The sequence below is a fragment of the Triticum aestivum genome, chromosome 3B, assembly GCF_018294505.1.
Source record: "Triticum aestivum cultivar Chinese Spring chromosome 3B, IWGSC CS RefSeq v2.1, whole genome shotgun sequence".
Lineage (NCBI taxonomy): Eukaryota > Viridiplantae > Streptophyta > Magnoliopsida > Poales > Poaceae > Triticum > Triticum aestivum.
This window is the reverse complement of record NC_057801.1, coordinates 93,230,755-93,248,478: the sequence shown is the minus strand read 5'-3', so window position 1 is coordinate 93,248,478 and position 17,724 is coordinate 93,230,755.

The following is a 17,724-nucleotide window of genomic DNA, read 5'->3' as shown; positions in this document are numbered from 1 at the left end:
GAAGGAAGGAGAGGGAGAGAGGGACGGCAAGGGGGGCGCCGCCCCCCTTCCTTGTCCAATTAGTACTCAAGGGAAGGGGGCGCGCGGCCTGCCCTGGCCGGCCCCTCTCTCCACTAGGGCCCATCGAGGCCCATTAGTTCTCCCGGGGGTTCCGGTAACCCTACAACATTCCGGTTTTATCTGAAACTTTTCCGAAACACTTCCGGTGTCCGAATATAGTTGTCAGATATATCAATATTTATGTCTAGACCATTTCGAGACTCCTCGTCATGTTCGTGATCACATCCGGGACTCCGAACAATCTTCGGTACAACATATCACATAAACTCATAATACCAATCGTCATCGAACGTTAAGCGTGCGGACCCTATGGGTTCGAGAACTATGTAGACATGACCGAGACACGTCTCCGGTCAATAACCAATAGCGGAACCTGGATGCTCATATTGGTTCCTACATATTCTAGAAGATCTTTATCGGTCAAACCGCATTACAACATATGTTGTTTCTTTTGTCATCGGTATGTTACTTGCCCGAGATTCGATCGCCGGTATCTCAATACCTAGTTCAATCTCTTTACCGGCAAGTCTCTTTACTTGTTCCGTAATACTTCATCCTGCAACTAACTCATTAGTCATAATGCTTGCAAGGCTTATAGTGATGAGTATTACCGAGAGGGCCTAGAGATACCTCTCCGTAATACGAAGTGACAAATCCTATTCTCGATCTATGCCAGCCCAACAAACACCTTCGGAGACACCTGTAGAGCACCTTTATAATCACCCATTTACGTTGTGTCATTTGGTAGCACACAAAGTGTCCCTCCGGTATTCGGGAGTTGCATAATCTCATAGTCTTAGGAACTTGTATAAGTCATGAAGAAAGCAGTAGCAATGAAACTAACACGGTCATAATGCTAAGCTAACGGATCGGTCATGTCCATCACATCATTCTCCCAATGATGTGATCCCGTTCATCAAATGATAAGACATGTCTATGGTTAGGAAACATAATCATATTTAATTAACGAGCTAGTCAAGTAGAGGCATACTAGGGACTATTTGTTTTGTCTATGTATTCACACATGTACTAAGTTTCCGGTTAATACAATTCTAGCGTGAATAGTAAACATTTATCATGAATTAAGGAAATAAATAATAACTTTATTATTGCATCCAGGGTATATTTCCTTCAAAAACGTGTCCGGATCATGTCGTGAACCAATTCAAGATCGTCTTGGATGGTTTCTGCAGATAACACAGTCCAAACTGATGCGGGAGGTTTACAAGTGGAGCATTGGAGACGCTCTAAGGGCATCTCTAATGGTTGTAAGACAGTTGTTGGTAGACTTTGCCATGTAGAATTTTTGATGATGTGTCATAAAATAAATGAGGAAAGAGAGGAAGGTTGTATGTACATGAACCAACACCCCTTGCAAAAGCTCGAATGTAAAATGAGAGAACACCTTATTTATTATCTCACATTCTATTGGGCAAACTAGATACAACCCATTGAAGTTGTTGTATGTTAAGGTGTTAGTTGATGACATGTCATATTTTACCAACAAGCTAACATACAAACTGTTGAAGATGCTCTAAAGCGTCCCTAATTCGACATAATCTAGTCTAGTTGATGCGGAGAATCACGGTGGCGCGCATGCACGGAAGCTAGTCTAGCTAGCTAGGCGCCACATTGACCAAATGATTGGCATATAGCTTAGCTAGTTGCACGTATAGCTTAGCTAGATTATTAGGCTATAAGTTTGTCGTTTATTTAGCGCGATAAATACCCTGCGCAACTTTAGGTCGACCAGTGCGTATTGGTAGCCAGCATGTCCAACTCAAATAATCATCGTGCGTTCAATAGTCTAGTAGAACTAGCGGGTCACCCACGCATTTGCGCGGCTAGAATAACCCTTCTTGATTATTTCCTCTGACCACTATATGACCTCCCAATAAACTATTGTTTGATTTAACTGGCCAAAAGTTTTGTGCTATATAAAATGATTATGGAGAAAACAAAAGCAACAATGAAACTTCTAGTGCATTTTATTCTTATAAAAACGCCATGATGTGTGAGGTGCCAAGACTGATGCAGTACCATAAATGGGCTTTGATACAATTGTTCATTTCCCTCCTCTTTGACTCATTTCTCCTCGCCCCTCATTTTGTATCACTTTAGCAATATGTCTTTGAGCGATCCCTCATCAAGAATTAAAACTAAACATATCTAAAGTTATGTTCTCACACTCAAGTTGATGACTGCCGCATTCTTACATGCCTTTCTCTGTTAACGGAATATCTTATCTACCTACACAGGCGCCCATAGATGCTTCTATTACTATCACCCCATATGATTGTATATTGATAACTTTTATATTAAATATTATTTCTGACTCACTCTCTTCAAATCTTATTCATGCTAATCATGTCTGTGATGCTTTATCTCATCTTGAATTTCATATGTTTTCATTAATTATACGAATCATCAACTATCTGTATATATAATTTATTTTAAAGTTTATCATCTCGTGAATTTTATATGAGTTTAAAATAGTATCAGCCAATTGTAGTTTATTTCTTATTCAGATCCACAATTTCATACCTAAAGTATTCTTATATTCTACACCTAGTAAGAACTTTATGTACTATGGATCACTAAGTATACTTGTACTGTATATTATATCAACCCGGAGTTGTATCGGCTTAGGATTTTCAAAAACATCCTTGTTCGAGTACAGTGCACATCATTTGTAACCTCCACATCTATGAAAAATATATTTCATCCTACGTCGTCGAACATGATTGTTTATTCTAGCGTTGTGTTAATATAAACTCTAAATAATCGGAGTCGTCCGTACCATTAAATTGTTAATTGAGAACCACCATGATTTGTAGATATACATATTTCAACCTAATTTTGTGCATTGTTTTTCCTAATGATCGCTTTACTATAATATATTTGAGTAGTCACCACAAAAATAAACCGATAATTAGATGCATGTATTTGATTATGGCTTTGGCATGTGTGATGGGTCCTTACAAACATTATTTTTCTTGCTGTCTTAACCTCCAAACGCACTGTGCTTTCAGTCGATTTGATCCATTTTAATATGCTTTTATGGGGTCAATTTTACTCGTTGTTACTGACGCATATATTTCACACATTCTAGTGGGGTGGTTATATATGTCATCTTAATCAACCTATGGGCTGACTTCTTACCATAGAGTTATAGACTAATTATTCCTAACTTCCTACAATCCATCCACCTCTCATTGCATGTGGAGATGACATAATCTATTTGAAGAATTGATGCATACCATGGCCAGTTCGTGTGATCTCGACATTGTCGTGATGCTGTCAGTTTATTCTTCTAAAATGGAATCTTAACCGCTCTCTTGCTAAGTGTTTTTTGAAAAGAAATATTGTGATGAATATGGATATAGGGAATACCATTAAAGTAGATTATTCTTCTCTACAAAGAACCTCCTGCCTTGAAATGCATGCAATCCATATTCGATAATGAAATGTTTTCCTTGTTTGTATGCTTTGGCTAAATTATTATTATCTATGCTTTTTTTAACCCGCTACTTTTTCTTATAGGTTTCTCTCTAGCTGTAAGGAAAACATCTTTTGGACTTGCTTGTGGGTAAAAAAGATAAGAACTGGGTTTTACGCCATGCATGCGGGACATAAGCTTTCTTTGTTTACCTCCCTCCAAAAAAAAAAGCTTTCTTTGTTACCACCCGTAAGAACCAAATCATCATATTTGTTTCTCAAGGGCATGGTCTTTCAAAGCCCGAGGATTCAGCAAAGATGCTCGAGAGCATGCAATGACCCCCACACTTTGACCTTGTCGTACATCCATAAGTCCTCTACAAAACAACCTAGCTAGGCGCCATCAAACCAAATTTTGTATGGAACTTAAATCAAGACTAGAGTCGATTTGTTTGATTAGAAAATAACCGATGCAATCTGTAGTGCCGAGTCGGGTGGATCATGAGTGTCATGCTCACGCTTGTGTTTGCTAACTTGGGTCGTCATCTATCCAAAACATTTGGCTGTATTGGACTCGTTGATATCGCCAAGCCAGTCTCGTCTTGTTAGAACTTGTTGCTTATGTGTCAATGGCACGGGGACAACCTGGTTTGAAATCGCAATAAGGACTTGTTTTAGACCCTGCCACTGACTTCCTAGTATTCTGCCGGGTGGACTCGTTCGAAACCTTGCCGCAGACTTAGGGCGACTCTGTGTGTTCATCGACTTCTTGCCGATGCAACATCTATCGCGGTGGTCGCGAGAACTCATCTGAGACTATTATCTTGAAGTATCTATGTTGGCGTTCCAAAGGTTATCGCCATGTCAAGATCTGCTCGATGGGCATTGTTCATGGCTGTTGCTGCTGCACGCGCGCCTGTGCAGTGCCACAATGGCCACCTTATTTATCCCGCATGTACAACATGCAAAACGTGATTACTGAGATGAGATTGTCACCATGGTTATCACCTGAGCGAAGCAGCACGACGGCTTTTCTGGGAGACTGGACAGAGATAGTTTTTCTTGAGGCGAAGGTGGATCCGTGGATATGGTGCGGTTTTGGTTCGCTGGGTCGTATTATTTCGATTAGATGGACCTCTGGACATGTATTCTTGTGTACGCTTCTCAACTTCCATGTACGTGTAGTCACTGGAAATCAATCTTTCCTAAAAAGTATCGAATAGTTTCCGTATCCATGTGCTGCTGGCCGTATCGCATAGGAATCGATTTCCAATCACTTTTTTTTTTCATTTTGCAAGGATTCTGATTGTTCGTATTGCATAGGAATCGACCCTCCAATCATTTATTCCCTTTTGCAAGGATTCTGGTCGTATTTAGATCGGTTCTTTTTTCCCTTCTTTTTTATAGCGTGGGTCCTTTTCAGAGGATTTTTTTATTTCTATACAATGCATCTGGGCCTACGTCTATGACTTGGTCTCCTAGGCGATCGCATCCGGATTATAGCGTAACTTTTCTGTTGCTATTTTTTTTCTCGTCTCAATATGGACTAATGCATGTTTCCACGTGACAACATGGAAGTTCAAAACTATTGTTACATCTGTATTATGATGTTACGCATAAAACTTTAAATCTCAGCCGTTATTATTCTAATCAAACGGTATAAAAAATATTAGCATATGTGGACGAATATGATGGCTTATTTGACTCTTGTCTTAATTATATAATAGATTAGTAGTAGGCTAGCTATAGTGGACATGGAACTTTTTTTAACATGGTTCTACAATTTTTTTTTAGAAAAAGCGGATGTATCCCCAGCCTTTGCATCTGAGTGATGCATGCGGCACTCTAATTATTCACAAAGCCAATTAAAGGTATTACATCAGTAAGGCCGAAACCATCATCTTGGCAACACATGTCGCTACTCCTATCCCCGTGATGAAGGGGTGCCGAATGTCCGAGTCTAATACCAAACAGACATCACACCAACACCTAACATCTAATGTCGGATGCCTCATCCAAGCCACAATACCTGGTCTAGATAACACACCGGTCTGGCGCACTTTCAGTGGGCACCACGTGCACATACTGCAAGGGCTGTCACCGCCGTCTTCCACCGATCCATCTTCAGAGCAAGTACTGATGCATCGACCTTGCTAGGCCAGGAATCAACAACGCCACGATGCCAAATAGGCCCACCACCCTGTGCTTGTTCATCAAACCGCATCCGTCGTCGAGATCCAACTACACTATGCCGCCAATACTCGTCATCATAGACACGGTAGATACAACACTGCTCCTCTTGCCAACCTTCACCCCATCGCCGCTGCTGGAGCTACGCGGAGCCCACCACTCATAGCATCTCTCGCCCAAACATCCGAGCCTCCCAAGACGGCGCCTCCATGGAGGCTACGACGCGCAGGACGCCGCCGCCGTCCAATCCAGACTGAATTTTGGACTTTCATCCCAGAGGGGTTCAGATGTGGATAGGAGGGACCTCGGCTTCACCTCCAGGGAGGGTAACGGCATCGAGGGACACCGCCGATGCCGGGCCGGACTAGCCGACCAAAGTTTCCTGCGGTCCCCTACCTATACCACCATACCTCCGTCTGTCCGGATCCGGCAGCGAGCCACGAACCGAGACCAGCATATATGCAAGTGCCATGGGGCTCAACCCACCAGGAAGGAGGATCAAGAAGAACAACCGCCGTAGATCTCCAGGCGTCGGATCCAATGATCCGACGAGGCCAGCGGTGAAGACCACCAACCTGCGCCGGCTGATAGCGTCCAAGCGCCAGATCCAGATGGATCCGGCTTGAACATGGTAGTGCCCACGACCACCCGATCTGAAGACCATGCAGCCACCACCGCGCCGTGAACTCGCGTCCAAGCTGCAACCGCTGCACCGTGCCGCCGCCGCCAAGATGCTCACCCGCCGCGCCGCCGGACCCCGCGCTAGCCCGACGCCTCTTCGTGATCTGGCCGTCCCGTGTTGCCCGAGATGCTCAAAGGGGGAGAAGCCCCACCACCGCCCTGCCAGCCAGGGTCGAGAAACGGTGGCAAGGAGCGGAGGTGGGTGTCCAGGGTCGAGAAACAGCGGCTAGGGTTTCTCCCCCGAGTCGCCCATGGGGGCGACATGAGGGGGTCGAGGGGGTTTCAGTACTAAATATTCTACAAACCTGGTGCACCGAGCTCACATTGTACTTTTAAATTGTTCAAAAAATTCTAAAAAATTAAGCACACCTTGGGCTCTAGATTTGGTACGTTATCGCAAATGTAGGTTGTCGCAAAATTTCACAACATCAATGTAGGTTGTCGCAAAATTTCAAGTTAAAATTCAAAACATAACTAGAAAAATAAAAATAACGGTGAATAGTACATAACATACCTTGGGCTCTAGATTTGGTTCGTTATCACACTGATGTCAAATTCGTCATTTCTGTATCTCAAAAAATATTTCAATTTTTTCTATGAATTTTTGTGACACCATACATTAATGTTGTGTTAACATGCTAGAACTTCTTTAGATTTTCTTTAAGTATTCTATGGCATCCGGTGCACTGGTAGCATCACAAGTGTGAGTGCACCAGATACGTTCCCTACAAACCTAGCCCTTGCGCAACTTCGTGATCCAACGAATGACCAAATTAATGATAGTTGAAGATCATGTTATTCATTAGAATTGAAGGAAACAATGCCTCCAACGCCACCAGCATCGACAAAAAAGGACGGTTGTTCGAAAGTATCATTCTAATCTCGAGCTCAAATGTTCCTGCATAAATAGTAAAATCTAAAAAGATAGAAAATAATAATAAATGATTTTTTCAACAAACATTGTTTAGTTTTCTGCATTCACGTACATTATGATGATGAAGTCACATTCATGGAGATGTCGACAAAAATAACAAATTCAGCACTCTAAAATGCCTATCAAAAATAGTTTTCTTAGCATTGATAATTTTTTTTACCGTGCATTAGGAATGTTTTTTTTCATGGTGGCACATATATAGAACATTAAATAATGTATGTTGCCAACAAATTCAGATTGTTTTTTTTAATCTTTTAACTATTTTTTTGATCTTACCGCTCACAAGGGTGCATTTCAGCTCGAGAGCACAAACTCCATGTGCACAATTGGTCGTGTTTGCCTTAGTTTCTTCGATATGTTGTAAGGCATCTTCAACGCCGATCAGCAAACCTCTCGCATGCGTCCGGATCGCACTGTCAAGACAGCGGAAGCCATCAAACATGGGCCTGTATCGGTCCGCGGCATGGTTCAGACGTGATTTCTTCCGCAAACCGGGGACAAACGTGGGAGGAGGGGGGGCTGTGACAGAGTCCGGGCTGATTCCAATCCGCTTCTGACTGCCCGACCCACCAAAAACCCTCCTCCCCGCCCGCACGTGTTCCCGCCAGGCGTCAGCTGCCCTCATTCATGTCGCTATAGAGCGCCCCGCTCAACATTGAAGACGGCTCAGGGCGGACACGACGTCTCACCGCCTCCGCATTGAAGCGGCGCGCCTGCCGAGGGCACTGCCTGCGAGACGCATGACTGGATGGGACATGACAGATATTTACCATGCCCGCTCAATGCCAATGTTCATTCGTATGCCGCTATTACGCAGGCTTGCCGACCGAGAAACCACTCTGGCGCCGCGCATTGATGCACCCGGACGCCTCGTCTCACCGGAATCCGCTATTTAAAGGCGGACACACCAGGCTAATTTCACACAACAACACAAGCCCCTCCCCATCCTCCTTCCTTGCACTGCATCCGCCATGACTGCACGCGGCGAAGCTTTGTGGGAGAGCCTTTTCACAGAGATGAAGCACGCCGTGGACGCCCTGGCCACGGCCTGGCAGAGCCGCTGTGTCAGTCGGATCGAGGCCGGCTTGTTGACTAGCTCGCCCGAGGTCTTCGATGAGGAGGACAACATGACAATGAAGACAGGTTCCCACGACACCGCCCCGGATCCCGTGCCTCCTATGCATGCCGGCTTCACCATGGAGCAGGCGCAGGCACACTACAATACCGCCATGGCGGAGGTGCAGCCTGCGCCAACGCCTTTGTCCGTGTTCCAGCAGCGCAGGAGGAACAACAATACAACATGTTCCTCCCGAGCCCAACCAACTAGCGGAGGGTCAGATCTATGGCGAGCGGGTTAGCGAGGAGGCGGTGGCGGCCATGGCCGCATCGAACCCCAATTTCATCATGGAGCAACGTGCCATCTACGATGTCGTCCGCACTCAAGCCGCTGCTCGCCAGGAAGCCGCCCCCGCAGAGGCACAGTTGCAGGCGATCACGGAGGAGAACAGCGCCAGTTGCACCTCCTACCGCCGCTGACGAACCATCAGGCGGCTGGTGGGACGACTGAAGGAAATACGCCCTAGAGGCAATAATAAAGTTATTATTTTATATTTCCTTATATCATCATAAATGTTTATTATTCATGCTAGAATTGTATTAACCAGAAACTTTATACATGTGTGGATACATAGACAAAACACCGTATCCCTAGTAAGCCTCTACTAGACTATCTCGTTAATAAAAAATGGTTAAGTTTCCTAACCATAGACAAGTGTTGTCATTTGATGAACGGGATCACATCATTAGGAGAATGATGTGATGGACAAGACCCATCTATTAGCATAGCATATTGATCGTCCAGTTTTATTGCTATTGCTTTCTTCATGTCAAATACATATTCCTTCGACTATGAGATTATGCAACTCCCGGATACGGGAGGAATGCCTTGTGTGCTATAAAACTTCACAACATAACTGGGTGATTATAAAGATGCTCTACAGGTATCTCCGAAGGTGTTTGTTGAGTTGGCATAGATCGAGATTAGGATTTGTCACTCCGAGTATCGGAGAGGTATCTCTGGGCCCTCTCGGTAATACACATTATAAAGCTTGCAAGCAAATGACTATGGAGTTAGTCATGAGGTGATGTATTACGGAATGAGTAAAGAGACTTGCCGGGAACGAGATTGAACTAGGTATGAAGATACCGACGATCGGATCTCGGGCAAGTAACATACGGATGGACAAAGGGAATTACGTATGTTGTCATAATGGTTCGACCGATAAAGATCTTCATAGAATATGTAGGAGCCAATATGGGCATCCAGGTTCCGCTATTGGTTATTGAATGGAGGGGTGTCTCGGTCATGTCTACATAGTTCTCGAACCCGTAGGGTCCGCACGCTTAACATTCGTTGACGATATAGTATTATATGACTTATCTGATTTGGTGACCGAATGTTGTTCGGAGTCCAGGATGAGATCACAGACATGACAAGGAGTCTCTAAATGGTCGAGAGGTAAAGATTGATATATAGGACGATGGTATTCAAACACCTGAAGTGTTCCGGAGGGTACCGGGTACTTAGCGGGTCACCGGAAAGGAGTTCCGGGCACCCCCGACAAAGATATGGGCCTTATGGGCCAAGTGAGGGAACACACCAGCCCTGGTGCGCCCCTACAGAGGCCAGCCCTATGAGGAGGAGAAGGAAAGAGGGGAGGGCAAGGAAACTGCGGATTAGGATTCCTACTTCCTTCTCTCTCCCCCCTCTTTCCTCCCCCCTCGGTTATATATGGCAGGGGGGCACGCGGCTTGGGAGGGACTTCAAGTAGGATTCCTCCGACTTGGGTGCCTCCTATGGCTGCTCCTCCCTCCCTCCCACACACACACACACACACACACACATATATATATATATACATATATATATATATATATATATGTGTGTGTGTGTGTGGGGGGGGGGGGGAGGGCTAAGCCCTGCGAGGATCACTTCACCATCACCGTCACCATGTCGTCATGCTGACGGAACTCATCTACTACCTCAATGTCTTGCTGGATCAAGAAGGCGAGGGACGTCACCGAGCTGAACGTGTGCAAAACTCAGAGGTGTCGTGCGTTCGATACTTGATCGGTCGGAGCTAGAAGAAGTTCGACTACATCAACCGCGTTGTCTAACACTTCCTCTTACGGTCTACGAGGGTACGTAGACACACTCTCTCCCTCATTGCTATGCATCTCCTAGATAGATCTTGCGTGAGCATAGGATTTTTTTTTGAGGTTGCATGCTACGTTCCCCAACAGTGGCATCCGAGTCAGGTCTATGCATAGATGATATGCATGAGTAGAACACAAAGAGTTATGGGCAGTGATCGTCATACTGCTTACCACCAGTGTGTTATTTTGATTCGGCGGTATTGTTGGATGAAGCAGCCCAGACCAACCTTACATGACCACGTTCATGAGACCGGTTCCACTGACAAACATGCAACTAGTTTTGCATAAAGGTGGATGGTGGGTGTCTGTTTCTCCAACTTTAGTTGAATCAAATTTGACTGTGGCCGGTCCTCGTTGAAGGTTAAAAAAACAAACTTGATAAATCACCATTGTGGTTTTGATGCGTAGGTAATAACGGTTCTGGCTAGAAGCCTGTAGCAGGCACATAAAACTTGCAACAAAGTAGAGGGCATCTAACTTGTTTTTGCAGGGCATGTTGTGATGTGATATGGTCAAGACATGATGTGATATACATTATTATATGAGATGATCATGTTTTGTAAAAGTTACTGGCAACCAACAGGAGCCTTATGGTTGTCTCTATTGTATGAAATGCATACGCCATGTAATTGCTTTACTTTATCACTATGCGTTAGCGATAGTTGTAGAAGCAATAGTTAGTGAGACGACCATGACACTACGATGGAGATCAAGGTGTCGAGCCGGTGACGATGGAGATCATGATGATGCTTTGGAGATGGAGATCAAAAGCACAAGATGATGATGGCCATATCTTGTCACATATTTTGATTGCATGTGATGTTTATCTTTTATGCATCTTATTTTGCTTAGTACGGTGGTAGCATTATAAGATGATCCCTTAACTAAATTTGAAGGTATAAGTGTTCTCCTTGAGTATGCACCGTTGCTACAGTTCTTCGTTTCGAGACACCACGTGATGATCGAGTGTGATAGACTCTACGTTCACATACAACGGGTGCAAGACAGTTTTGCGCATGCGGAATACTCGGGTTAAACTTGACGAGCCTGGCATGCACAAACATGGCCTCGGAACACTGGAGACTGAAAGTTCGAGCTTGAATCATATAGGAGATATGATCAACATAGAGATGTTCACCATTGAAGACTACCCCATCTCACGTGATGATCGGACATGGGATAGTTGATTTGGATCACGTATCACTTAGATGACTTGAGGGATGTCTATTTAAGTGGGAGTTCATTAGTAATTTGATTAATTGAACTTAATTTATCATGAACTTAGTCTTGATAGTTTTGCATATCGATGTTGTAGATCAATAGCTGGTGTTGTAGCTCCCCTTTGTTTTTGAAATGTTCCTAGAGAAAACTAAGTTGAAAGATGACAGTAGCAATGATGCAGACTGGGTCCGTGATTTGAGGATTATCCTCATTGCTGCACAGAAGAATTATGTCCTTGATGCACCGCTAGGTGATAGACCGATTGCAGGAGCAGATGCAGACGTTATGAACGTTTGATAAGCTCGATATGATGACTACTTGATAGTTTAGTGCGCCATGCTTTATGGCTTAGAACTGGGACTTCAGAAAAATTTGGAACGCCACGAAGCATATGAGATGTTCCAAGAGCTGAAATTGGTATTCCAGACTCATGCCCATGTCGAGAGGTATGAGACCTCTGACAAGTACTTTGCCTACAAGATGGAGGAGAATAGCTCAGCCTGTGAGCATGTGCTCATAATGACTAGGTACTACAATCACTTGAATCAAGTGGGAGTTAATCTTCTAGATAAGATAGTAATTGACAGAGTTCTCTAGTCACTATCACCAAGCTACAAGAACTTTGTGATGAACTATAATGTGCAAGGGATAATGGAAAAGATTCCCGAGCTCTTCGCAATGCTGAAATCGGCGAAGGTAGAAATCAAGAAAGAGCATCAAGTGTTGATGGTTAACAAGACCACTAGTTTCAAGAAAAAAGGAAAAGGAAAAGAAAGGAAACTTCAAGAAGAATGACAAGCAAGTTGCCACTCCCGTGAAGAAGCCCAAAGCTAAACTGATGTCTGCTAGAACTACATCGGTATTTCCCCAAAGAGGAAGGGATGATGCAGTATAGCGATGGTAGGAATTTCCCTCAGAGATGAGACCAAGGTTATCGAACCAGTAGGAGAACCTCCTAACACCACGTAAACAGCCCCTGCACACAAATAACAAATACTCGCTACCCGACGTGTTAAAGGGGTTGTCAATCCCTTTCGGGTACGGCGCCTCAAGTAGGCAAGATAATGTGAGATAATTGTGGTAGATAGGATAAATAGATCGTAAATGAAATAAATTGCAGCAAGGTATTTTTGTATTTTTGGTTTAACAGATCTGAAAATAAATGTAAAGGAAAATAGATCACAAAGACAAATATGATGAAAAGAGACCCGGGGGCCGTAGGTTTAACTAGTGGCTTCTCTCGAGAAAAATAGCAACCGGTGGGAAAACAATTACTGTTGGGCAATTGATAGAATGTCAAATAATCATGACGATATCGAGGCAATGATCATTATATAGGCATCACGTCCAATATTAGCAGACCGACTCCTGCCTGCATCTACTACTATTACTCCACACATCGACCGCTATCCAGCATGCATCTAGTGTATTAAGTTTATGGAAAAATGGAGTAATGCAATAAGAACAATGACATGATGTAGGCAAGATCTATTTATGTAGAAATAGACCCCATCTTGTTATCCTTAATAGCAAGGATACATACGTGTCGTTTCCCTTTCTGTCATAGGGATCAAGCACCGTAAGATCAAACCAATCACAAAGCACCTCTTCCCATTGCAAGATAAATAGATCGAGTTGGCCAAAAAAACCAAATATCAGAGAAGAAATACGAGGCTATAATCAATCATGCATATAATAGATCAAAGAAGACTCAAGTAACTTTCATGGATAAAAACATAGATCTGATCATAAACTCAAAGTTCATCGGATCCCAACAAACACACCAAAAAAAGGCTTACATCATATGGATCTCCAAGAGACCATTGTATTGATAATCAAGAGAAAGAGAGAGAGAGGAAGCCATCTAGCTACTAACTACAGACCCGTAGGTCTACAAAGAACTACTCACGCATCATCGGAGAGGCACCAATGGAAGTGGTGAACTCCTTTGTGACGGTGTCTAGATTGGATCTGGTGGTTCTGGACTCTGCGGCGGCTGGAATTGATTTTCGTCGACTCCCCTTGGGTTTCTGGAATATTGGGGTATTTATAGAGCAAAGAGGTGGTGCGGGAGGCCAACGAGGAGGGCACAACCCACCGGGGCCCGCCTAGGCCCCCATGCGCGCCCTAGTTGGTTGTGCTCCCCTCGGAGCTCCCCTCAGGTGCATTCATGGCCCACTGGATGTCTTCTGGACCAAAAAAATCCACAAAAAGTTTCGCTGCATTTGGACTCCATTTGGTATTGATTTCTTGCGTTGTAAAAACATGCAGAAAACAACAACTGGCACTGGTCACTATGTCAATAGGTTAGTACCAAAAAATGATATAAAATGATTATAAAACTTCCAAGAATGATAATATAACAGCATGGAACAATCAAAAATTATAGATACGTTGGAGGCGTATCATAGACCTAAGCCTGAAGCTGAGTGCTCCTACTGCAAAGGGAATGTTCATGAGAAGCGGAAATACCCCAAATACTTGTCGGATAAGAAGGATGGCAAAGTGAACAAAGGTATATTTGATAAACATGTTATTGATGTGTACTTTACTAGTGTTCATAGTAAACCCAGGGTATCTGATACCGGTTTAGTTGCAAAGACTAGTTAAGGGCGAGGTGGTGATGTGTGTTGGAAGTGATTCCAAGGTTGATAAGATCACCATTGCACACTCCCTCTACCTTCAGGATTAGTGTTGGACCTAAATAAATGTTATTTGTTGTTTGCGTTGAGCATGAATATGATTGGATCATGTTTATTGCGATACGGTTATTCATTTAAGTCAGAGAATAATTGTTTGGACTCCGTTTGGTATTGATTTCCTGCGATGTAAAAAACACGCAGAAGACATCAACTGGCACTAGGCACTATGTCAATAGGTTAGTGCCCAAAAAAACATAAAATGACTATAAAATGATTGTAAAACTTCCAAGAATGATAATATAACAGCATGGAACAATCAAAATTATAGATACGTTGGATACGTATCAGCATCCCCAAGCTTAATTCATGCTCATCCTCGAGTAGGTAAATGATAAAAACAGAATTTTTGATGTGGAATGCTGCCTAACATGTTCATCACATTTGTTTTCTTTGTAGCATGGACATTTGCACTTTTATATGGTTCAAAGCAATAGTCTAGTTTTGACAAGAAGACTTTAATACTCAAGCATACCAACAAGCAACCATGTCTTTGATACGTCTCCAACGTATCTATAATTTATGAAGTATTCATGCTATTATATTATCCATCTTGGATGTTTTATATGCATTTATATGCTATTTTATATGATTTCTCAGACTAACCTATTAACCTAGACCCCAGTGTTAGTTTCTATTTTTTCCTTGTTTTTGAGTTTTACAGAAAAGGAATACCAAATAGAGTCCAATTGACGTGCCAATTTTTGATGGACCAAAAGAAGCCCCCAGAGTAAAAGAGTTGCGCCAGAAGAGTCCTGGGCTGCCCATGAGGGTGGAGGGCGAGCCCTACCCCCTGGGTGTGCCCCCTGCCTCGTGGACGACTCGGAGACCCCCTTGACGTGAGACCGACGCCAAAAATTCCTATAAATACCCAAACCTCCAGAAATAAACCTAGATCGGGAGTTCCGCTGCCGCAAGCCTCTAAAGCCACCAATAACCAATCGGGGCCCTGTTTCGGCACCCTGCCGGACGGGGGATCCATCATCGATGGCCATCTTCATCATCTCGGTGCTCTCCATGACAAGGAGGGAGTAGTTCACCCTCGGGGCTGAGGGTATGTACCAGTAGCTACATGTTTGATCTCTCTCTCTCTCTCTCTCTCTCTCTCTCGTGTTCTTGATTTGGCACGATCTTGATACCTTGTGAACTTATGCATAGGGGTTGGCACACATTTTCATCTTGACTCTCCGGTAGAAACTTTGGGGCATGATACATCTCCTACGTATCTATATTTAACTTTGGGGCATGATACATCTCCTACGTATCTATATTTATGAAGCATTCATGCTATTTTATTATCTTTTTGAATGTTTATGGGCTTTATTATACACTTTTATATTATTTTTGGGACTAACCTATTAACCAGAGGCCCATCCCATATTGCTGTTTTCTTGCTTATTTTAGTGTTTCGAAGAAAAGGAATATTAAACAGAGTCCAAACGGAATGAAACCTTCGGGAAAGTTATTTTTGGAATAGAAGCAATTCAGGGGACTCCGAGTGCAAGTCAGGGAAGCTTCGAGGAAGCCACGAGATAGGGGGGGCGCGCCCACCCCCTGGGCGCGCCCTCCACCCTCGTGGGCCCCTCGAGGCTCCCCCGACCGACCTTTTTCGCCTATATATTCCCATATACCCTAAAAACATCGAAGACAACAATAGATCAGGAGTTCCGCCGCCGCAAGCCTCTGTAGCCACCAAAAACCTCTTGGGAGCCCGTTCTGGCACCCTGTCGGAGGGGGGATCCCTCACCGGTGGCCATCTTCATCATCCTGGTGCTCTCCATGACGAGGAGGGAGTAGTTCACCCTCGGGCTGAGGGTATGTACCAGTAGCTATGTGTTTGATCTCTCTCTCTCTCTCTCTCTCTCGTGTTAGGTGATACGATCTTGATGTACGAGCTTTGCTATTATAGTTGGATCTTATGATGTTTCTCCCCACTCTACTCTCTTGTAATGGATTGAGTTTTCCCTTTGAAGTTATCTTATCGGATTGAGTCTTTAAGGATTTGAGAACACTTGATGTATGTCTTGCCGTGCTTATCTGTGGTGACAATGGGATATCACGTGATCCACTTGATGTATGTTTTGGTGATCAACTTGCGGGTTCCGCCCATGAACCTATGCATAGGGGTTGGCACACATTTTCATCTTGACTCTCCGGTAGAAATTTTGGGGCACTCTTTGAAGTACTTTGTGTTGGTTGAATAGATGAATCTGAGATTGTGTGATGCATATCGTATAATCATGCCCACGGATACTTGAGGTGACAATGGAGTATCTAGGTGATATTAGGGTTTTGGTTGATTTGTGTCTTAAGGTGTTATTCTAGTATGAACTCTATGATAGATTGAACGGAAATAATAGCTTCATGTTATTTTACTACGGACTCTTGAATAGATAGAACAGAAAGGATAACTTTGAGGTGGTTTCGTACCCTACCATAATCCCTTCGTTTGTTCTCCGCTATTAGTGGCTTTGGAGTGACTCTTTGTTGCTTGTTGAGGGACAGTTATATGATCCAATTATGTTATTATTGTTGAGAGAACCTACACTAGTGAAAGTATGAACCTTAGGCCTTGTTTCCTACCATTGCAATACCGTTTACGCTCACTTTTATCACTAGTTACCTTGCTGTTTTTACATTTTCAGATTACAAAAACCTATATCTACCATCCATATTGCACTTGTATCACCATCTCTTCGCCGAACTAGTGAACCTATACAATTTACCATTGTATTGGGTGTGTTGGGGACACAAGAGACTTTTTGTTATTTGGATGCAGGGTTGTTTGAGAGAGACCATCTTCATCGTACGCCTCCCACGAATTGATAAACCTTAGGTCATCCACTTGAGGGAAATTTGTTACTGTCCTATAAACCTGTGCACTTGCAGGCCCAACAACGTCTACAAGAAGAAGGTTGTGTAGTAGGCATCAACCTCTTTTTTGGCGTTGTTGCCGGGGAGGTGAGTGCTTGAAGGTATATCTTTAGATCTTGCAATTGAATCTTTTTGTTTCTTGTTTTATCACTAGTTTAGTTTATAAAAGAAAACTACAAAAAAATGGAATTGAGTTTGCCTATTACGCTTCATCTTTTTAATATCTTTCGTAAGTATGATGAAAAGGAAAATTGTGCTCGAGTGCTAGAAGAAGAAGTCTATAAAATGTTTGATACTAAATCTTTGAACGATGAGCATGATTGCAATGTTGTTAGTATAAACTCCTTGAATATCCATAGTATTAATGATGGTTGCACTAGTTATGATAAAAATGTCTCTTATAAGCATGTT